This window comes from Lygodium microphyllum, chromosome 9, assembly GCF_053477565.2.
Source record: "Lygodium microphyllum isolate KBCC chromosome 9, Lygodium_microphyllum_v1.1.10, whole genome shotgun sequence".
In the NCBI taxonomy this organism is placed as follows: Eukaryota; Viridiplantae; Streptophyta; class Polypodiopsida; order Schizaeales; family Lygodiaceae; genus Lygodium; species Lygodium microphyllum.
The window spans coordinates 117,653,561-117,677,828 of NC_141143.1; the positions used below are offsets into that span (position 1 = coordinate 117,653,561).

The window sequence follows — 24,268 nt, forward strand, 5'->3', positions numbered from 1 at the left end:
GAATGCTATGCATAAGGTCCTTCGTGATTACATGCCTCAGCTTACCATGGCTTTCTTGGATGATGTGCCCATTAAGGGGTGTGCAGAAGAAGAGAAGAATGAGAGTCTAAATGAGCAGGGATGCAGATACTTTGTGGCTGATCATATTTCAGCATGTGAGAAGATTTTGGCCAGGTTAGAAGAAGTGAACTTGACACTTTCAGGGCAAAAATCTGTTTTTGGAGTGAATGAGGTTGTCATTCTTGGGCATATGTGTGGATATTATGGCAGGAAACCCTCACTTGATAAGGTGAATGCTATAGGCAAGATTGCGGAGTATTGTTCTACCACTTCAGAGGTACGGAGATTCATTGGAGCTTGTGTGTTTTATATGATTTGGATACCTCATTTTGCACACATAGTAGATTGTTTGTATCAGCTGCTTCGAAAGGGGCAGAAATTCTATTGGGATGAGAGCCACACTAGAGCCATGCGAAAATTGAAGAAGTTATTGCAGAATGCTCCTACTCTCAGGAAAGCGGATTATAATTGTGAAAGGCCTATTGTATTGACAGTTGACACTAGTCCAATTGGCATAGGTTGGGCTGTGGGTCAAGATGATGCAGATGGAAATAGGTATGCTATTCGGTTTGGGGCGAAAGTCCTAAACGAGAGACAGAGGAGATATCCGCAAATCAAGAGGGAGTTATTGGGGATTGTCACGGCTCTCAAATGTGACAAGGAGTACTTTATTGGAGCTTCAGTTGTGGTAGAGACAGATTGCTTGCCATTGATTGGTATGATCACGAGTTGCTCTACTTCGGATATAGCCATGCTGAGATGGATTGCATACATCAAGTCATTAAATCCGGAATTTAAACACATAGCAGGGAAGGATAATCCAGTGGCAGATATGTTGTCTAGAGCCAGATATGATGATGAGGAGACTCTACTTGCAGAAGAGGATGATGCAGAAATTTCAGCCACTATGGTTGATCATGTTTGTCATGTCTATGATATTGTGGCTTTCATAGAAGAACTCTATGTTGGAGATTGGTTGCAGATTGGCAGGTACCTTAGTATACTAAGCAAAAGAGATTAATGGACAGATGAAGAGTTCAAGAAGATCAGAAGGAAAGCCTATGGTTATTTTCTCAAGGACGGATTTCTTTGGAAGCATCCGAAGAAAAGAGGCAGATTACCTTTGCGGGTTGTCTGCGATAGAGAGACACAGTTACAGGTGATGAGGGAGTTTCATAAGAGTCCTTGGGCTGGTCATAGAGGAGTGTGGGCTACTTATGAGAAAATTAAGGAGAAATATTGGTGCAAAGGAATGTACAGAGATGTTTCTCACTTTGTTGAGACTTGCAAAGACTGTCAGATGTATTCGGTATTGCGTCATCGAGATGAGCTTCATCCGACCTATCCGCTATGCATTCATTATAAGTGGGTAGTTGACTTGGTTACCATGCCTATGGGTCTATGGCAGATGAGATACATTGTTTTGGCTAGAGAGGATCTTACCAATCATGTTGAGGGCAGATCTTTGAGAAAGAAAACCACTAGTGCAGTGTGTAAGTTCTTATTGGAGGAAATTTTCTGCAGGTATGGTTGTGTGGGTAAGATCACTGCGGATCGTGGTGAATTGGATGCAGATGAAGCTAGGGAGTTTTTATCTCAGCTAGGAATCAAGTTGGCTCTAACTACAGCATATAATCCAGAGGGAAATGGGAAGAATGAAAGAGGACATCCGCCGATAGTGAAAGCATTAGCCAAAGCATGCAGAGGACGAATTGGAGAATGGCCGAGACTTCTACCATTTGCTTTCTGGGCTGATCATACGACTCATAGTGTTACCACAGGATATATGCCTGCAGAGTTGATGTATAGACAGAAACCTGTTATGCCGACTGAGACTTGTGCTTTGACTTGGTCAGTTTTACCTTGGCAGGAGGATTTGACGAGAGAGGAGCTCTTAGCTCTTCGGATTCGACAATTGGAGAGGAGACCTGAGGATATTCAGCTAGCTATTGACAGGTTGAAGGTTGCTAGACTAAGGAATAAGGACAGGTTTGACAGCAGGCATCGCTTGCGGCCTAGAGCAATAGAAGAGGGAGATTAAGTATTGGTCTTTGATAGCAGCCTTGAAAATCAGCATACTGCACTTCGGAAGATGGTGAAAAGATGGGATGGGACAGTGCTTAGAGTGCCTATTGGTGGAAAAAGAATCAAGCTTTTCAAGAAAAGAGATGATGAGGATTATGTATTGGAAGAATTTTCAAGAGAAGAGCAACGAGAAGAAACTTCAGTGGAAGAGACAGATGATATGACAGATAATCTTGTTGATCTACCAGAAATGCATAATGATGAGATTGATCTATTTGTGGATCTTGATGATAACGATCATGGATAGTTGGCCCATCCGGAGGATGCGTAGGATTAGAGGGGGTGGATGTCGTATTGCTGCACATTCGAGGTGTGAAAACCACCCAAAAGTTGTGCGTGTGATTTGATACTTTGTACATACTTAGTTGTTATGTTTGCTCTTTCATTCTATGCTGAAGACGGAGAAGAACAGGGAGTTTTGGTAGACTGGTAACTCGAGATGCAATCTCATGGGCTACACTTATTTCAAGATATGCCGATTATGGGCTTTGTGAGGACGTTTCCAACATCTACAACTGGATGGTATTTCTGCTGATGCTAGTACATTTGTTTACAACCTGAAATCATGTAGCATCATAGGAGCTTTAGATACAAGCCGAGAACTTCATGTAGAGATATAAAAAAGGGGCTAGATAATGAGTTTCATGTTGGCAATACACTTGTGGACATGTATAACAGATGTGGTCGCGCTTCAAGCATGTGGCATTCTTTGGGCATGGCTGCAGCATATTGAGCTCATCTTTGGTGGCATGGATCCTAGACATTACATTGGACAACATACTTACGTGCCAGTCACACGAAAAGGCTACTGGCAGTTTGATATGGGAGACTTTCTCGTAGGTGGAAAGACAACAGGTTTCTGTGCCAATGCCTATGCTGCTATTGCTGATTCTGGAACATATTTGATGGTTGGGCCAACGGGAATCATAACAGCTGTAAATGAGGCCATTGGAGCATCTGGTGTCATGAATTAGCAATGCAAGGCCATGGTGTCTCAATATGGTGATATGATTATTGAAATGGTGAAGCAGCAGATCAGTCCAGAAAAGATATGTGCACAGATTGGCATGTGCTTCCAAAGAGCAAAGGATTTCGGCCCAGATATTGCAAGCGTACTGGATAGGGGTCATGAGGGTCTGCACGACACTGGATGTACTATGTGTGAAATGGCAGTAGTATGGGCACAGAACCAACTAATCACTGATGAGTCTGGAGAGCTTATCAAAGCGTATCTTAGCAAGATGTGCGAACGCCTTCCGAATCCGAATGGAGAGAGTGTTGTGGAGTGTGACCAAGTTTCTTCCATGCCCACAGTGACCTTTACGATAGGAGGGAAACATTTTGATCTTATGCCTGAGTAGTACATCTTGAAAGTTGGAGAGGGTAATGAAATGCAATGTGTTAGTGGGTTTATGGGTATGGATGTTCCTTCAGGGCCTCTATGGATTCTTGGAGATGTTTTCATGGGCATTTACCACACGGTTTTCGATTATGGAAATACACGTGTAGGTTTGTCTAAGGCAGCCTAATTGTCGTGAGGGCCATGGGAAAATATCTTTAATCATATTGACAATGAAGTGATTTGCAGGCTTGGTCGATATAAAAAAGTGTGATTAATGCTGAAATTGGCCCGCTTTCCTGGGGGAAAAAGAGGCTTTTCTGGAAAAAGGGGGGAAAAAGCTGATTCGAAAAGCAGGGAAGATTCGGCAGTTTAAGGAAAGGAAGGAAAAAACAGAGGAGGGGATCGACGGGAGATGAACGAAGAAGGAAGAAGTAATAAGGAATGAAAAGCAATGCTAATCGGGAGAAGACATTGGAAACGCAGAAGAACAGGGGAGCTACGGAACGAATCGGGGGAAGGATCTCTACAGTCTGCCCACATAGATCGTCCTCTGAGTGTGGATGACCTTGCAAGCGAAGAGATTGTGCATTTTGATTTTTCATGCCCTTTCTGCTATGCAGAGTACGATATCGGTTCTCTCTGTTCTCATCTTGAGGAGGAATTCTGCAACTTTAGAAAGGAGGAAAGGAAATCAGGGAAGGGGGGCGATCCTCCTATCTACTTACTTTCCAGTCTGAAGTTTTTCATAATGTAATGGAAAGAGAAGATGAAGCCGATGATTACAAAGGAAGAGGACGACGTTAGTGGCAACTGCTTTACCCTTTCTTATGTGGTCTTCTCAGACATGGAGTGCCTCATTGAAGAACCCAAGAGGAGCTCGGAGGCAGGGACACTGCTGTGAGCGCAGGAGTGCCTGGTATATATGACACTAATGAAAACTATTGTAGATCAGAAGGAAAGGAGCAGCTCGACATTGCTGCGAAACGAAGAGAGAGTCATGGCGTTAAAAAATCAGAAGCTGATTATCAGGGAATAAAGATAACGAAGTGGTAGATGATGACAGAGAGGATTGAGGAACTGACCGGGAGCCTCTCAGTGCCAAGGAGATTGAGCAATCTGTGGAGATTGGGTACCAAATCATTGGGCGCGTCAAACCTGAAGAAATCCCGCCTTACAGGGCACCTAAGGCTTTTGCAATCGTGTAGGTTGGTTCTCATCAATTCAAGATCTCACCTGGAGATTATATCTACACAGAAAAGCTAAAGCATGCTGATGTGAACGTCAAGCTATGTTTACTGAAGGTCTTGTTACTAGGCTCAAAGGCACAGACAATCATATGAAGGCCTGTTGTACCAAAGGCTGCTGTTCATGCAGTGGTGGAAGAGCAACTTTTGGATGCCAAAGTCATCATTTTCAAAAAGAAGCGGAGGGAAAATTATCATAGGCATAGAGGGCATCGACAGGAACTGACCCGCCTGCGCATACTTGACATTAGAGGACTTGGAGAGGCTCGAAGCGCAAGGGTTGGGGCTTTGCAGCCATCATAATTTATGTTCTGGAGAACAAAAACTTGGACTACTATTTCCAAGGGGGGGGAGAGTATAGCAACTACAAGCAGGAAAGCAATGGATGCCTGCAACCAAGTTGGACTGTTGATTTTACATCTTAAATGTGGAAAGGAAATCTTTTAGCTTTTAACAGCATCCTAAAACAGGGTGCTGCTCTTCCTTTGTTTTATGGAATGCAAAATAAAATGCTGTCCAAGACTGTGCCACATCAGCATGGCACCATCATATCAGTAGTGCAGTGACACGTGACCTACTTACAACGCCAATTGATTTGTATGGAGGCCCAATAAAGTTTAGATATGACTGCCTACATGGAGCAATTTTTGTTGCAACAGGAAAAAGGGGTTTCCAGAAGCTTGCTGTTGTATTCTGCAAAAACTATTCATAATTCTTTCTTGAACGTACACCCACAACCATAAAACAGAGTTGTCCAGAACTTGTTGCTGTGTGGAAAATTGGATAATAGGATTATTCACATGATGGATCTTCTATCTTGAAATTTATCAAGGACTTCTAAAGTTGCAACATTGCTTTCGAAACCCTTCGACATCTTTGGTGAACCTGACGTGAAAGCGTCGCAGAAATTTCAGGATGGGAGATACTTCAGCCTCTATTTCAGCCTCTTCTACAACTCCAGCTGCGTCTACTTCAGCTCCATCAATGACTGCTGCGTCAAATACTTCAACGGAGGATCTAAAGCAGATTTTGCAGAATATGTCCATGTATATGCAGCTCCAAAATCAGCAGACACAATTGTATATGCAGCAGCAGCAACAATTACATCAACAGCAGTTGTCTCAGCAAAGGCAACTCTATTCAGAGCAGGAGAATGCAAACAGCGCGACTAAGGGTATTGAAGCAGTTGAGAATGAGAAGAAGCTATTTGACGGGCGTAATGTTTCAGCATATTTGAAGACATATGAGATCAAGATGGGGTTTTTTGGAGTTCCAGCTGGATTTATGAGTAAGTACTTCCTTCGTCTTGTCACACCCGCTTTGAGGACAAAAGTGACTGATCTTTTTATTCAAAATACACATTGGCAAGATTTTAAGAAGGCCTAGAAAGAAGAATACTTCCTTGAGGACTTTGGTATGGCTACTCGGCGGTCATTCCGAGAGTGGGTCTACATGCCACACAACTGGCTGCTTCGGAGTTGATTCGAGAATTTGAGGAGAGGTATAGTCAGCTTGATGCCATTGAACAAAGAGCATTGGATGTTGAAAAAGTTGAGCTTTTCTTGCAAGCTGCAGATCCTGCTCTTCAAGAAGAATTGGGTGAGCTTCTTGAGGATCGCACGAAGCCTATGTGCTTTAGGCACTCGAATAGGTCGAAGATTCCATGGGATATGAGGAATAGTAAAAATGATCATAGGAGCAACAATATCAGGATTCACACATCCAATCTCATGCGGGAAAAAAGCAAATCCCCTTCCATGTCGCTCAAGAATATCCTGAAAACATTGCTTCTCTATGGGTAGCAAGAAATCACCATTTCCAATTTTCAATTTAGCAAGAGTCTCTGCTGAAAATTTATGACCAATATGCTCCGGATTCCTCAAAATTTGCTGTTTAATAGCCCTCTCTATTTGCTGATCACTGTCAGGTGGAAGCGGTACAGCAACCGGCTTCACCTTCTTATCCACAGTTTTGTATTTCGTGTCAACCCTGGCTTCATTATGCTCTTCTGCATTACACAAATCTTGCTGTAAATCAGCAATTCTGCACACCAATGGCTGAATATCCTCAGCCCTCTGGTCTATGGACTGCATAGGAATAGCCGCAAACTCTGAATGCTGAAATATTTCAGCAGTAAACTCTGTTGACTGAAAATTTTCAGCCCTCTGTCTCTCTGAAAGCTGATCATAACCAGCTGGAAACTCTGTTTGCTGAATTTTTTCAGCACTCAACACTCTTTGCTGAGTTACCTCAGCCTCTGACTCAATCTGTGACACAAAATCTGCAATTTCATGAAACATGTCCAGGGACTGCACTAATACATTACTGTGACAATTCTGCATATCAGTTTTCAGCATATCTCCCATCTCTGTCATCGTATCTGCACAAATCACACTGTCATACATCCCATCTATGTACTCATCATCCTCCAAAATTCCTGCATTTTTCAAAATTTTCTCCTTCTTGCATATATACTGCCTGGCAGCTCTAGGCAACCTAGAAGTCCTCTGATAGCTCATCGAACTGTTTGCTGAAATCCCAAAAAAACCAGAGGAGAAAACACCACTGCCAGGAGGCGAGAACTCCAATCTCCTCTCCTCTGTACCATCGTCGTCTCGCGAAACGGTGGTACCTAATGAAAACCCAAATCCCTCACAGTGGGAAAAGGTGCATCTCTGAGAGTATCCCTGTTTCTAACATGGTTCACACATACAGTCATAAACTGAACTGCTCTCATACCATCTTTACTACGAATCCGTGCATAAGCAGATCCATCATCCATGACCTTTGTTTCCATGCGCATCTCTATAATGAATGGCTGACCAAGAATTATGGGATAAGAGCATGAATCCTGCACAAAGAAATGAAAATCCTCCTCTACATCACCAATAGAAACCCTGACACTAGGACAAGCAGCATACAAATCACCTGCAGTGTTATTGGTGGCTCTCATACGCCACCCATGCTCTACATCCATAGGCTATCTGTTACTCTCATAAACTCCACGAACTATGAGATTAATCTTTGAACCATGATCAACCAATGCAACATAAGGCACCTATTTCTCTCCAATCTTTACCATCATCTCTGTAGTTGCCCTAGCCCAATGGCTCTGCGAAAAGTGACTACGCAGTATCATGACAGGCTCATCAATTTCAGCATAATGCATAGGCTGAACCCTCTTCTCTACCTGCGGAAAAATAGAAGCATTATCAACCATAACCTCATCCTCATCCTCATCCAACTCCCCAATCAAAACTCCCTGTGTATCTGTGGTAGACAATGCATGTCTTTTCCTCTTCAGGACCTCCTGAAACTGATCCTGAAACTCTCTTTTTGAGATGCCCAAAATCTCAGAAATAGTGAAAGTCACCTCACTGCCAAGTATCTTATCATTAAAGATTTTCTTCATATCTGTAGATGTCTCAATATCGGACATCAATCCGAACCCTGGCTACTTTCTCTCTCTAGGCTCTTGCCTCTTTTCTCTCTTTTGAGCATCTTCCATCTGTCGATCTGGCCCTGGTCTTGAAGACGGTCCTGCAGTAGGTGGAGTAACAAACTCACCCCCTCTAGTCTTCTTAGCTGCACTTGGATTTTCTTCATCCCTCTTACGCTTCTCCTCAACAAGTACATCTGCACCATGAGATTTAGCCAAATAAGCATAAATAGAGTACCTGTCAACAGGTGAGTCCCAACCTGTCTCTAATCTGATGCTAGAGCCTGCACTAGTCAAAACAGTTTGCTGAATTTTCCCTTTGTTTGTAGTCTCCATAGCATAAGTCCATAGCACTGACTGAGTCTCTAATCCCTTCTCAATCTGGACTCCATATGCAGAAGCATCACCTCTAGTTGTCACATAAGAAGTACGCACAGCCATGTCCTCCACTAACTTCTTCATTCCACCTTTACCAAAGTTGGTAGCAAGTGGAGCTCCTGTCTCAGTCAACCAAATCTTACCATCTTGCCCCCAATATACCAAATTCTTCCTCCTTGCATCCTGAAAAGATTCACAATCCCTGCAATGCTGATGGTCTGTACTATCACACCAAATACATCTCCGATCTCTCCTAGGTGCACTAGGAGCACTCCTAGGTGCAGTAGGAGCACTAGAAGAAGTAGTAGGCACAGTCGAAGCAAACTGCTCTTTCAACTTTCCCACCAACTCCGCTTTGACTGACTCTAGTGTCAAATCTGTGATGCCTTTGATTATGTCATCAAGAGAGGTAGGCACTGATGGAGCGGATGGTTTTGGAGCAGAAGGTGTAGGCATCGGTCGTGGAATAGGAGGAATAGGTGGAGTGGAAACAGTAGGCACTAGCATAGGCCAAGAAACTGGCTGAGGAGGAGAAGAAATAATAGGGATAGAAGCAGGCATAGGAGCTGATGATGGTGTAGGTGTCATGGAACCATTCTGTAGGCGAGTCTTCCATATCCTCCTCTTAGTCAAAGTCGAGACTGCATCCTGAGCATCCTGCCAATCCGTTTTAAGACCCATAGGCTTTGTGAGATCTTCAAGAAGCTCACCCAATTCTTCCTGAAGAGCAGGATCTATAGCTTGCAAGAAAAGCTCAACTTTTTCAACATCCAATGCTCTTTGTTCAATGGCATCAAGCTGACTATACCTCTCTTCGAATTCTCGAATCAACTCCGAAGCAGCTAGACCTTCGTTTGGCATGTAGACCCACTCTCGGAATGACCACCGAGTAGCCATACCAAAGTCCTCAAGGAAGTATTATTCTTTCTAGGCCTTCTTAAAATCTTGCCAATGTGTATTTTGAATAAAAAGATCAGTCACTTTTGTCCTCAAAGCGGGTGTGACAAGATGAAGGAAGTACTTACTCATAAGTCTAGCAGGAACTCCAAAAAACCCCATCTTGATCTCATACGTCTTCAAATATGCTGAAACATTATGCCTGTCAAATAGCTTCTTCTCATTCTCAACTGCTTCAATAGCCTTAGTCGCACTGTTTGCATTCTCCTGCTCCGAATAGAGTTGCCTTTGTTGAGACAACTGCTGTTGATGCAATTGTTGTTGCTGCTGCATATACAATTGTGTTTGCTGATTTTGGAGGTGCATATACATGGACATATTCTGCAAAATCTGCTTTAGATCCTCCGTTGAAGTACTTGACGCAGCAGTCATAGATGGAGCTGAAGTAGACGCAGCTGGAATTGTAGAAGAGGCTGAAATAGAGGCTGAAGTATCTCCCATCCTGAAATTTTCTGCGACGCTTTCACGTCAGGTTCACCAAAGATGTCGAAGGGTTTTCGAAAGCAAAGTCGCAACCACAGAGGATCTTGACAAATTTCAGGATAGAAGATCAATCACGAGAAAATGATACCAAGTAATAATTATATTACTGTTATGAAGTTGGTAAAAGTCAAGATGACTTCAAATCTGATCAGTCCACTGATTTTAGGCCTCCCAATTTAATTCTGCTGCATTTGTAGATCCTTGACCTCAAACACTGTGTGCGGAAATCTTGAATTCAAAGATACAACACTATCGTGATCTTCTTAGATTCAGGCTGTCTAGTAAGACCATAAAAAGCTTCTTGTGGAGGAAGTAAAAAAAACTATTATGATGGAGGTACAACATAGGAGATCTTAGTTCTATAAGTATTCAGTTGAGCTCAGTCTACCCAGAGTTTGATTGATCAATTATAAGGAAAATATTTCCTTGTTCACTATATCTGTCGCTTTCTGGAAGTGCACATAGCCATTGAGAGGTTCAATCAATAAGAGGATTAGTATAGCCTTTCAAGCCAGCAGTGAAGAATACAAGCTCTACAAACTCTTTTTCCCTCCTCAAGAATTCATGTAATCCAGGGTGCTCTGGGTAACTATTTGTTTTCAGTTTAGTGTTAGCATCTGATTTATGAATATTCTGCTCTTCCTCCAAACGTTGATGAAGGTGGTGTTTTCAGTAATTATAGATGTATGACACCATCTCTCAGGAACTCAAAACACTGAATCTGTTCAGAGATGAACTCTACTTCTTGATGTGCAAGCCTTCCGCCCAAAACTGTTGTATTGTCATGAAGTGTTGTAGCAGGGCTCCCACCTTCCTCACACATTTGCTTTCGTTGTTTTTCCAATAACAATTGAGCCTTATCTGCTTTTGCTCTTGATTCAAGAACCTGTGTAAGTGTTGACTGTCTTCCTCTTGGCTCATCACCTCGTCTTCTTCTGTTTCCCTCTGGATGCGCCTTGTGGTAACATGGACAGCTCCACCGCAATGTAAATCGTGTGAGCCATTGCCTTGGCTAGTCTGAATCCTTAGAGGCTTCTACTACAGATTCCCTTCATACATATCTAAATTAGATATCCCAGTATCTAGAAGCTCAAGAAGAAGGTTTCTCTGCTGCTATATCCAGTAGCACCTCTCAATTATACCTCTACTATAATCCACATCAGCAGGAGTAACACCGGAGAAGGGAGTTCATCACACTGACTGGCCCCTCATGACTCCATCCTTCAAGCTTCAAAAACAATGCTCCATCACGACTGTAAGCAAAAGCTAAATATTTCTCCAGTCTCTGGGCTGCAACCAAAATATATTTTTCATCACCTAGTCCTTAGTTCAAAGAGCCATAAGCCTCCACACAGGCAACTCTTGTGCCGTTCTAGTAGTCGCCCCCGGGATACGAACAATGGCCGCTCCAGCTTGTTCTTCCTCTGAATCCATCCAGACTGCCCCTATCACTCTAAAAGGAGAGCTGCCTCGCTTCGCTATGCTTCCTTCATCAATCTTCTCTCCTTCTAGTCAAAGCATACTGTTCATCGAAGTCGCCCAGAAAACGAGTTCCCCACTGTTCAGCCGCAGCAGGGGTTGCTGCGTTGTCTGAATCGGGATCCAACATAATGAAGTAAAATAAAATTGTAGACTGCTGTGCTTAGATTGTCCCAACTGAAATACGCCTTCTGTGAGGAACCAGGTCTGCGCATGTCATTCATGTTCACTGTCTGCTACCAAAAAGCAACCTCGTTTCATCTGCTACGCCTAGTCTCTCGATCTCATTCTTCTTCGCTGTTGGAGATCGGGGAGTGGGTGTTGCAAACCTGGAGACCTGGGATTTGTCGTCTCTGCTCCCTATATTTCAGAAGGTGCTGGTTCTATTTGTCAAATTTCAAACAGTGTGACCTTGAGTGGGAGGAAGCAGGTCGAGATCCTCACGCTGCAGTTACGGCAGTTTTGCCAATTCTCCCCCCTTTGCGATTCAAAAAAAGCTCCTTTCTTTTTCTTTCTCATAGCTCCCCAGAGTGCCCGTTTCTCCCAGATTAGCTTTTCTGCCCCTCCAGTAAAGCAGCTCCTAAAAATAGCCATCTAAATTTGTTCCTTTCGTGATAGCCATCTAAATTTGTTCCTTTCGTGGGCCTCTTTGGCACAACCATATCTTTGTCATTTCCTTTGATGAAAACCTCAATCAAGTTTCTATCAACTGTAAGTTTGTTCAGAGTAAGTGTTCCTACAAGCCTTCAAGCAAAGAACAAATGTTGTAGCATTTGTAGATACACCTTTATGGTTGCACAAGCTTTCAAGCAGATAACATATGTAATAGAATTGACATGCACCCCTTGATGTTGCATCTCCTCATAGCATTGCATAGCCATATCACCTTCACGATTATGAACATAGGCATCTAGAATTATTGTCCATGATATAACATCATGGACAGTCAATTTCTCAAATGCTTCTCATCCTTCCTTGATAAAACCACATTTTCCATACATGTCCACGAGCATGTCACCAACAACAGAGTCTCTTTTTAGGCCCCATAGGATGATCTCAACATGTATCTCTTGGCCCATTGGGAATGCTCCTATGCTGCCACAGGCTTTCAAACAAACCCTTGGTCACAATCAAAGTGGTCCATGAGATTGCATCTCGAGTCACCAATCTACCAAAACTCCTTGTTCTTCTCCATCTTCATCATAGAATGAAAGAGCAAACATAACAACTAAGTATGTACAAAGTATCAAATCACACACACGACTTTTGGGTGGTTTCACACCTCGAATGGGCAGCGATACGACAACGGATTCGCAGTAAAGATGGTATGAGAGCAGTTTAGTTTATGACTATATGTGTGAACCATGTTAGAAACAGGGATACTCTCAGAGATGCACCTTTGCCCACTGTGAGGGATTCGGGTTTTCATTAGGTACCGCCGTTTCGCGAGACGACGGTGGTACAGAGCAGAGGAGATTGGAGTTCTTGCCTCCTGGCAGCAGTGTTTTCTCCTCCGGTTTTGTTGGGATTTCAGCAAACAGTTCGATGAGCTATCAGAAGACTTCTAGGTTGCCTAGAGCTGCCAGGCAGTATATATGCAGGAAGGAGAAAATTTTGAAAAATGCAGGAATTTTGGAGGATGATGAGCATATAGATGGGATGTATGACATGGTGATTTGTGCGGATAGGATGACAGAGATGGGAGATATGCTGAAAACTGATATGCAGAATTGTCATAGTAACGTATTAGTGCAGTCCCTGGACATGTTTCATGAAATTGCAGATTTTATGTCACAGATTGAGTCAGAGGCTGAGGTAACTCAGCAAAGAGTGTTGAGTGCTGAAGAAATTTAGCAAACAGAGTTTCCAGCTGGTTATGATTAGCTTTCAGAGAGACAGAGGGCTGAAAACTTTCAGCCAACAGAGTTTACTGCTGAAATATTTCAGCATTCAGAGTTTGGGGCTATTTCTATGCAGTCCATAGAGCAGAGGGCTGAGAATATTCAGCCATTGGAGTGCAGAATTGCTGATTTACAGCAAGATTTATGTAATACAGAAGAGCATAATGAAGCCAGGGTTGACACGAAATACAAAACTGTGGATAAGAAGGTGAAGCCAGTTGCTGTACCGCTTCCACCTGACAGTGATCAGCAAATAGAGAGGGCTGCTAAACAGCCAATTTTGAGGAATCCGGAGCATATTGGTCATAAATTTTCAGTAGAGACTCTTGCTGAACTGAAAATTGGAAATGGTGATTTCTTGCTACCCATAGAGAAGCAATGCTTTCAGGATATTCTTGAGCGACATGAAAGGGGATTTGCTTTTTTCCCACATGAGATTGGATGTGTGAATCCTGATATTGTTGCTCCTATGGTCATTTTTACTATTCCTCATATCCCATGGAATCTCCGACCTATTCCAGTGCCTAAAGCACACTTGCCAAAGCTGATTGATTTATTGAATGAGAAAATCAGGATGGGAATCCTTGAGCCTTCATCTGCACCATACTCAAACAGGTGGTTTACAGTTCCAAAGAAGAATGGTACTCTCCGATTTATTCAGGACATGCAGCCAGTGAACATAGTTACTATCAGGAATGTTGGTATAGGTCCAGTTGTGGATGAGTTTGCAGAGGCATTTGCTGGACGTGCCATCTATTCTTTAGGTGATTTGTATTCAGGATATGATCAGTTTCAGCTGGCTTTGGAAAGCAGGGATATAACCACCATGAGAACTCCTATTGGGCTTGTCAGGATGTGTACTTTGCCTCAAGGTGCCACTAATTCTGTTGCGCATATGATGAATGCCATGGATAAGGTCCTTTGTGATTACATACCTCAGCTTACCATGCCTTTCTTGGATGATGTGCCCATTAAGGGGTGTGCAGAAGAAGAGAAGAATGAGAGTCTAAATGAGCAGGGATGCAGATACTTTGTGGCTGATCATATTTCAGCATGTGAGAAGATTTTGGCCAGGTTAGAAGAAGTGAACTTGACACTTTCAGGGCAAAAATCTGTTTTTGGAGTGAATGAGGTTGTCATTGTTGGGCATATGTGTGGATATTATGGCAAGAAACCCTCACCTGATAAGGTGAATGCTATAGGCAAGATTGCGGAGTATTGTTCTACCACTTCAGAGGTACGGAGATTCATTGGAGCTTGTGTGTTTTATATGATTTGGATACCTCATTTTGCACACATAGTAGATTGTTTGTATCAGCTGCTTCGAAAGGGGCAGAAATTCTATTGGGATGAGAGCCACACTAGAGCCATGCGGAAATTGAAGAAGTTATTGCAGAATGCTCCTACTCTCAAGAAAGCGGATTATAATTGTGAAAGGCCTATTGTATTGACAGTTGACACTAGTCCAATTGGCATAGGTTGGGCTGTGGGTCAAGATGATGCAGATGGAAATAGGTATGCTATTCGGTTTGGGGCGAAAGTCCTAAACGAGAGACAGAGGAGATATCCGCAAATCAAGAGGGAGTTATTGGGGATTGTCACGGCTCTCAAATGTGACAAAAAGTACTTTATTGGAGCTTCAGTTGTTGTAGAGACAGATTGCTTGCCATTGATTGGTATGATCACGAGTTGCTCTACTCTGGATATAGCCATGCTGAGATGGATTGCATACATCAAGTCATTAAATCCGGAATTTAAACACATAGCAGGGAAGGATAATCCAGTGGTAGATATGTTGTCTAGAGCCAGATATGATGATGAGGAGACTCTACTTGCAGAAGAGGATGATGCAGAAATTTCAGCCACTATGGTTGATCATGTTTGTCATGTCTATGATATTGTGGCTTTCATAGAAGAACTCTATGTTGGAGATTGGTTGCAGATTGGCAGGTACCGTAGTACACTAAGCAAAAGAGATTAATGGACAGATGAAGAGTTCAAGAAGATCAAAAGGAAAGCCTATGGTTATTTTCTCAAGGACGGATTTCTTTGGAAGCATCCGAAGAAAAGAGGCGGATTACCTTTGCGGGTTGTCTGCAATAGAGAGACACAGTTACAGGTGATGAGGGAGTTTCATGAGAGTCCTTGGGCTGGTCATAGAGGAGTGTGGGCTAGTTATGAGAAAATTAAGGAGAAATATTGGTAGAAAGGCATGTACAGAGATGTTTCTCACTTTGTTGAGACTTGCAGAGACTGTCAGATGTATTCGGTAGTGCGTCATCGAGATGAGCTTCATCCGACCTATCCACTATGCATTCATTATAAGTGGGTAGTTGACTTGGTTACCATGCCTATGGGTCTATGGTAGATGAGATACATTTTTTTGGCTAGAGAGGATCTTACCAATCATGTTGAGGGCAGATCTTTGAGAACGAAGACCACTAGTGCAGTGTGTAAGTTCTTATTGGAGGAAATTTTCTGCAGGTATGGTTGTGTGGGTAAGATCACTGTGGATCGTGGTGAATTGGATGCAGATGAAGCTAGGGAGTTTTTATCTCAGCTAGGAATCAAGTTGGCTCTAACTACAGCATATAATCCAGAGGGAAATGGGAAGAATGAAAGAGGACATCCGTCGATAGTGAAAGCATTAGCCAAAGCATGCAGAGGACGAATTGGAGAATGGCCGAGACTTCTACCATTTGCTTTATGGGCTGATCGTATGACTCATAGTGTTACCACAGGATATATGCCTGCAGAGTTGATGTATGGACAGAAACCTGTTATGCCGACTGAGACTTGTGCTTTGACTAATGGAGAAGATGGAGAAGAACAGGGAGTTTTGGTAGACTGGTAACTCGAGATGCAATCTCATGGGCTACACTTATTTCAAGATATGCCGATTATGGGCTTTGTGAGGACGTTTCCGACATCTACAACTGGATGGTATTTCTGCTGATGCTAGTACATTTGTTTACAGCCTGAAATCATGTAGCATCATAGGAGCTTTAGATACAAGCCGAGAACTTCATGTAGAGATATAAAAAAGGGGCTAGATAATGAGTTTCATGTTGGAAATACACTTGTGGACATGTATAACAGATGTGGTCGGGCTTCAAGCATGTGGCATTCTTTGGGCATGGCTGCAGCATATTGAGCTCATCTTTAGTGGCATGGATCCTAGACATTACATTGGACAACATACTTACGTGCAAGTCACACGAAAAGGCTACTGGCAGTTTGATATGGGAGACTTTCTCGTAGGTGGAAAGACAACAGGTTTTTGTGCCAATGGCTGTGCTGCTATTGCTGATTCTGGAACATATTTGATGGCTGGGCCAACGGGAATCATAACAGCTATAAATGAGGCCATTGGAGCATCTGGTGTCATGAATCAGCAATGCAAGGCCATGGTGTCTCAATATGGTGATATGATTATTGAAATGGTTAAGCAGTAGATCAGTCCAGAAAAGATATGTGCACAGATTGGCATGTGCTTCCAAAGAGCAAAGGATTTCAGCCCAGATATTGCAAGCGTACTGGATAGGGGTCATGAGGGTCTGCACGACACTGGATGTACTATGTGTGAAATGGCAGTAGTATGGGCACAGAACCAACTGATCACTGATGAGTCTGGAGAGCTTATCAAAGCGTATCTTAGCAAGATGTGCGAACGCCTTCCGAATCCGAATGGAGAGAGTGTTGTGGAGTGTGACCAAGTTTCTTCCATGCCCACAGTGACCTTTACGATAGGAGGGAAACATTTTGATCTTACGCCTGAGCAGTATATCTTGAAAGTTGGAGAGGGTAATGAAATGCAATGTGTTAGTGGGTTTATGGGTCTGGATGTTCCTTCAGGGCCTCTATGGATTCTTGGAGATGTTTTCATGGGCGTTTACCACACGGTTTTGGATTATGGAAATACACGTGTAGGCTTTGCTAAGGCCGCCTAATTGTCGTGAGGGCCATGGGAAAATATCTTTAATCATATTGACAATGAAGTGATTTGCAGGCTTGGTCGATATAAAAAAGTGTGATTAATGCTGAAATTGGCCCGCTTTCCTGGGGGAAAAAGAGGCTTTTCTGGAAAAAGGGGGGAAAAAGCTGATTCGAAAAGCAGGGAAGATTCGGCAGTTTAAGGAAAGGAAGGAAAAAACAGAGGAGGGGATCGACGGGAGATGAACGAAGAAGGAAGAAGTAATAAGGAATGAAAAGCGATGCTAATCGGGAGAAGACATTGGAAACGCAGAAGAACAGGGGAGCTACGGAACGAATCGGGGGAAGGATCTCTGCAGTCTACCCACATAGATCGTCCTCTGAGTCTGGATGACCTTGCAAGCGAAGAGATTGTGCATTTTGAGTTTTCATGCCCTTTCTGCTATGCAGAGTACGATATCGGTTCTCTCTGTTCTCATCTTGAGGAGGAATTCTGCAACTTTAGAAAGGAGGAAAGGAAATTAGGAAAGGGGGGTGATCCTCCTATCTACTTACTTGCCAGTCTAGAGTTTTTCATAATGTAATGGAAAGAGAAGATGAAGCCGATGATTACAAAGGAAGAGGACGACGCTAGTGGCAACTGCTTTATCCTTTCTTATGTGGTCTTCTCAGACATGGAGTGCCTTATTGAAGAACCCAAGAGGAGCTCGGAGGCAGGGACACTACTGTGAGCGCAGGAGTGCCTGGTATATATGACACTAATGAAAACTATTGTAGATCAGAAGGAAAGGAGCAGCTTGACATTGCTGCGAAACGAAGAGAGAGTCATGGCGTTAAAAAATCAGAAGCTGATTATCAGGGAATAAAGATAACGAAGTGGTAGATGATGACAGAGAGGATTGAGGAACTGACCGGGAGCCTCTCAGTGCCAAGGAGATTGAGCAAGCTGTGGAGATTGGGTACCAAATCGTTGGGCACGTCAAACCTGAAGAAATCCCGCCTTACAGGGCACCTAAGGCTTTTGCAATCGTGCAGGTTGGTTCTCATCAATTCAAGATCTCACATGGAGATTATATCTACACAGAAAAGCTGAAGCATGCTGATGTGAACGACAAGCTATGTTTACTGAAGGTCTTGTTACTAGGCTCAAAGGCACAAACAATCATATGAAGGCCTATTGTACCAAAGGCTGTTGTTCATGCAGTGGTTGAAGAGCATCTTTTGGATGCCAAAGTTATCATTTTCAAAAAGAAGCGGAGGAAAAATTATCGTAGGCATAGAGGGCATCGACAGGAACTGACCCGCCTGCGCATACTTGACATTAGAGGACTTGGAGAGGCTCGAAGTGCAAGGGTTGGGGCTTTGCAGCCATCATAATTTATGTTCTGGAGAACAAAAACTTGGACTATTGTTTCCAAGGGGGGGGAGAGTATAGCAACTACAAACAGGAAAGCAATGGATGCCTGCAACCAAGTTGGACTGTTGATTTTACATCTTAAATGTGGAAAGGAAATCTTTCAGCTTTTAACGGCATCCTAAAACAGGGTGCTGCTCTTCCTTTTTTTTATGGAATGCAAAATAAAATGCTGTCCAAGACTGTGCCACATCAGCATGGCACCATCATATCAGTAGTGCAGTGACACGTGACCTACTTACAACGCCAATTGATTTGTATGGAGGCCCAATAAAGTTTAGATATGACTACCTACATGGAGCAATTTTTGTTGGAACAGGAAAAAGGGGTTTCCAGAAGCTTGCTGTTGTATTCTGCAAAAACCATTCATAATTCTTTCTTGAACGTACACCCACAACCATAAAACAGAGTCGTCCAGAACTTGTTGCTGTGTGGAAAATTGGATAATAGGATTATTCACATGATGGATCTTCTATCTTGAAATTTATCAAGGAATTCTGAAGTTGCGACATTGCTTTCGAAACCCTTCGACACCGCCGTGAGAGGGAGAGGAGTGGAGACGCGCCAACTGTCGCCCACCAGAAACCATTTTCTTTTTTCCTTCCTCTCCTCCACGTGAGCTTTTCACGTTGCAGAAGCTCTCTAGAAGCTTCTGGAAGCTTCCAAGGGGGACTTCCAAAGCCCCCTTTCATACCCTTTACAAAAGTTCCCTCCTAAGGGCTCTTTAAGCCCCTTTTCCCCCACACAAAATCCCCTATATCCAATAGGGTCTTCTACACCCTTTTCCCCCCTTTTTTCCCCTTTTTACCCACCTAGAGCATCCTAAAAACTACCCCTCGGGATTCAAGAAAAGCCCCTTCCCGTGGCTTGATAAGCCTTGCTCTAAAAAGATTTTTCTACCCCCCTTCCCAAGATTTAAACCTTTTCCCGTGGGTTTCTTTCCCCCTCCTTGGAGATATCCCTTTTAAGGACTTTTTGGCCCTTTTTCCAATCCGTTAAAAGTCCAGTTAGTACCCTTTTCCATGGGTCCTATCCGAGGCCTTTAAAAAGGCTCATTAAGCTTCTCTCCTTGGATTTCCTTCAATCTCCCAATTAGCCCAAGTGTTAAACCCCTTTCCGTGTATTCAATTTGCACCGGAGCTTCTACGAAAGGAAGGAAAAAACATTCATAAGGGATGGTGGAATTACAAAGGGAGTTTTGCAAAACCGCATGGAAGGGCCGCATTTGCGTTGGCTCCTAAGAAAGCACAAGGCACAACCGCAGGAGGATCGTCTCCTAACATCCATGTGGACATCTCACCAGAAGTCCAGGTTTTTCTTCCTAATTTTTATTTTTCATTGTTATAATTCAATCGTGCATGGATGATTTTTGGAGATAGGATGCATTTTTTGTCATAAATACTTTGGTTAATTTAAAAGAATTAGCTCACGACGGAAGAGTTTGGTCATTAGTATTTTCAATAAAACGAACAAAATAAAGTAAGTAGAAGATTGATATGCATTTCTAGCAAGTAGTTTTTGTGCATTGCAATGAATTGAAATTAGATTAATGTCCATATTTACAAAACGGAAGTATGAAAGTACACTCCGATTAAGCATGAAAGGAATAAACCACATATTGCATTATTGAATATTTTTTTTAAATGATTCTTAAAGAAAGTTATTAGCAATCGTAGGAAATTGCTAGGACTACAATTGAACTAGGCAAGTGGTCTAAAAACTTAATTTATCGGAAGGGTGTGTACGTTCTGCATAGAACAAATTCATTCGAAAATGAAAGTAGTAAAAGGCTGCATGTTTTAGCATGAATCTTGTTCGCATGTTATAGGATGATTAATTGGAATTAGGCTATAAGCTAACCTATGCTTGATCTTAAATCGAAAAGTTAGGGTTTGAATATCAACTTACGCGTAGACAATGAGTCATGTGGTTCTGGAAATGATAGCCTAATTATCTTCAAGAATAGACAGGTTAAATTGACATAAACCTAAACACCTAAAACCGTGGAGTACTCGTTTAGAAAAGGGTTATTTCAATGCAACATATCCCAAGGAACTGACTAGGGTTAGCACGTTGGAGACATTACCTAGTCACTTGTTTTACCAATGCTAAAACTCTGGGGTCAACCCAAATGGAACCATTTGGTCATTCCATCCAACACCCTGAGATCTTTGGCCTCTAAGGTCTCCGTAGGGACATTGACAAGATCATCCACTATTAGAGGATCTTCTTCAACTACACTTTCATAACCTACTTCATTTTCTTCCTCATCATTTTCATCCTCTTCCTCTGGAGGCTCTGTCTCTGCTTTTGTAGAGACTCTGCAAGAGAAGAACAGATTTTGTGCCTCTTTGTCTGTTTTTGTTTCTACTTTTGCTTCTGTCTCTGGCTCTGTCTCCGCTACTGTCTCTGCGACTGCCATGTAATAGGGAGAACAGTATATCCATGCTTCTATTTCACTGTCAGAGGTGATTCAGTCAATTCAAGTTGAGGCACGAGGTATTCTCCCATGGACACAGACTTTGCTTCCTTCAGTAGTTGGCTTACAGTGTTCTATGTCAAGTACTATGATTACGTGAAGGAACCAGTGCCTAATGGGCTAATTAAGGAAGCTGATTGTACATGTCCAACTAAATGTGTTAGGTAATTAAATAAATAAAACAACCTGAGAAAAGTGCAGTGGATGTGGCCATAGGTCCGTCCTACGGATGGGTGGTCCCGGTTGGCTGGGAACTTTTCTCAATCAAGATGGACAGTAAGAAGATCGTTCAAAGAACACGAACAACAAGAGCGTTGACTTAGAGTTATAACTGATCCCAATTTACATTGTTTTAGGGGAACGGAATGGGACTATGCCTTATGGCAAAGAGGTTGAGCTTCCCATCCCTCTCGTTTCCCATTCTCCTTGAACCAAGTGTAGCGTGAATCCACTTCGGACCTGGCATTTTTGCGTAAAGTAGTTCTCTCGGGTTCGACACTAGTTGCCGTTAGGAATTGACCAATAGGAAAAACTCTAATTCAGGTCGGTCCAAAGTGGGAACGACCGGAATACTTCTGCTACGTGGTAGACGTGGAAAGTCCTAGATCGCAAACCTCGTAACATTCCATGGGAATGCCGGGCGGAGCTTTCTAGACATCCTTTCCGATGGACTGCTAAGACGTGTCCTGAAGATAACAGGTGGACACGTTACACTTTATAACCCTTGATACATATCCCTGCATGGAAAACTTAACAAAGGTGATTAGTGCAATGAACATCGTATAAACGTATGAGACAATCTATATATTTAAGCCATTTACCTGAGCAAAAACCATATCTCGAAAAGTCATCGATAGTCCATGCTAGAATTCCACGAACAATGAACTGCCTTTGACTGATGCTTCTGGACATATCCATGACATCAATTCCGCTCCACAAATCTTAAAGATCGTCGATGAGAGGGGCCAAAAAAACATTCAAGTCTTTAACTTGTCGTTTTCCCAAAATTAAGAGTGAGAGTATTAAATGCTCTTTCTTAGTGCTGAGATATGGGGGTAGATGATAGTTAATAACTACCACTGGCCATGTAGACCATTTACTTGATTTCATTGAAAATGGATTCACACCATCTAATACTACATCCATCTTTAAATTGTGTGGTTCTTTTGCAAAATCTGGCCATCGCAAATTAATATGCTCAAATGGAAGACTATCTGACGGAATTTGCATTACTCCATCTTTGCTCTTCTATTCCGCTCCCCATGTCATAAGTTTAGCTAATTCGGGACTTTGGAACATATGTTTTATATGCAGAGCCAGAAGAAAATGTCTCAATACCTTTCTAGGGGCCTTACCTTTTTCCTCTTTATAAGAAGGCATTTGACATTTTGGACATGTCACACTATCCTCGTATTGAGTACCTCTATATAAAATACAATCGTTGGGACCTGCATGTATAGAAGAATTGTAAAGTCCAAGACTACTTATCATATTCTTCACCTCATCATGTGATGCAGGAAGGGAATTGCATGTCGGTAAGAACTTCTGAGAGAGTAGTCAACAAGTTCATTAAAAATATGATCAATAATAAGCAAACAATTTTAGAAGGTAACAAAAAAATATGTTAGATTATTACATACTTCAAAAGTGTTGAAATGGATAGATTACTCCATCCAAAATGGTTTTGAAGATTAAGAATAAGTAAGCTTGCACTTAGTCATGTCAATTGGCTTCTTGCATAGATACACTTTAGAGCTTCTTCTAGAAGATACTTCTCGTTGTTAGGAATATCACTTGCACTACAGTTCTCAATAAAATTAGACATGCCATCTTCGTTATCAAAGATATCATCATGCCCATTAAAGTCCTTATAATATTGTTTCTTTAGTCCTGCATACACATTAGGATCACTCCTACGTAGGATCCTCATACACTCTATTGACATGTGAGATACATAATGTGAACATTGATTTGTGACATTATTGATATCATAATCCGGAATCTACATATTTGAAGGTAAAGAAGATTGTATCAATAGAATGATTCTATATAAAAGGAAAGAGAGATGTGCATGGATTTCAATAATTATCAAAGATACAAAACATTTAGAGACAATAAAATATAATTATCAAATTAAGTTAGAGACAATAGAGAACATAGTGCAAATTAAAGTGTAAAATTAGGGTAGAAGAGGCCAAAATAACATTAGGAATTGCATACAATGAAGCTCTCAACCCTCATCTCTTAAGGGTGCTTGTGGAGGTCTATGCCATCCATAATTGACTAGCAATTCATCACTAGCATGTAATGATCTAAAAGCATTGACAACTGTGTATCTTTATACATCCCTACTCATATGTGTTGGTTCATGACTATTCTCACACTCCACAAACATGCAATTGGCTCTTGCACTCATCCATCGACTACTATTGATTAAACTTGCTATGTTTCCTTGAGAGTAGGGTCTTTCATCAACATAGAGTCTCTCTCCTTCTGCATGTGTAATCCCTCTATCAAAAAGAGAGATTGCATTGCGACATAACCCATAAGTACTCATGCTTTGAATGTAGCGGAGTAATTTGGTGCTATGGACCCCATCTATATATAGGTCCACAAAAAGACACAAGGGTGACCTCTGAATGAGGGGGCACATGCAAATCATGTGCAATAAAGAGGCCTTGTCTTGATCCATTGATAGTAGATAGAGAAACCATGTAGCGATTGCCCTAGAAGCTAAAAACCACTCCATCTAAAGGAAGTGATCATCTCTGCGATCCTTCATATCATCTTTGATCATATGTCTGTGCAAGATAATGCAAACGACTAGGCAACGGATGATCTCCACCTGTCTCAACCTCCAAAGCAAGAGGTAGAGGATGTCAAAAAACCTCGAGCTGCAACTAACAAATCACCTGTCTATGTTGTGTCATGTGCACCACTGATAGTGAAGTCATCCTTGTCATCAAGTGAATATACCTACATATATAATATGGTTGCATTATATATGAGCCTTTGATTGATAAAATAACCAATAATAAAACTAAGGGAGAACAATCACATACCATAGGTCGATG

The 24,268-nt window shown here is 42.2% G+C and overlaps 3 pseudogenes; 2 read left to right on the forward strand and 1 right to left on the reverse strand.

The window, feature by feature from the left end:
• LOC148031468 (uncharacterized) overlaps positions 1 to 22,424 on the reverse strand; it is a 49,233-nt pseudogene extending 26,809 nt beyond the window's left edge.
• On the forward strand, positions 2,781 to 3,674 carry LOC148031473 (phytepsin pseudogene; annotated as a pseudogene).
• LOC148031474 (aspartic proteinase A2 pseudogene) lies at positions 16,817 to 17,376 on the forward strand (annotated as a pseudogene).
• Positions 22,425 to 24,268: the final 1,844 nt, after the last annotated feature.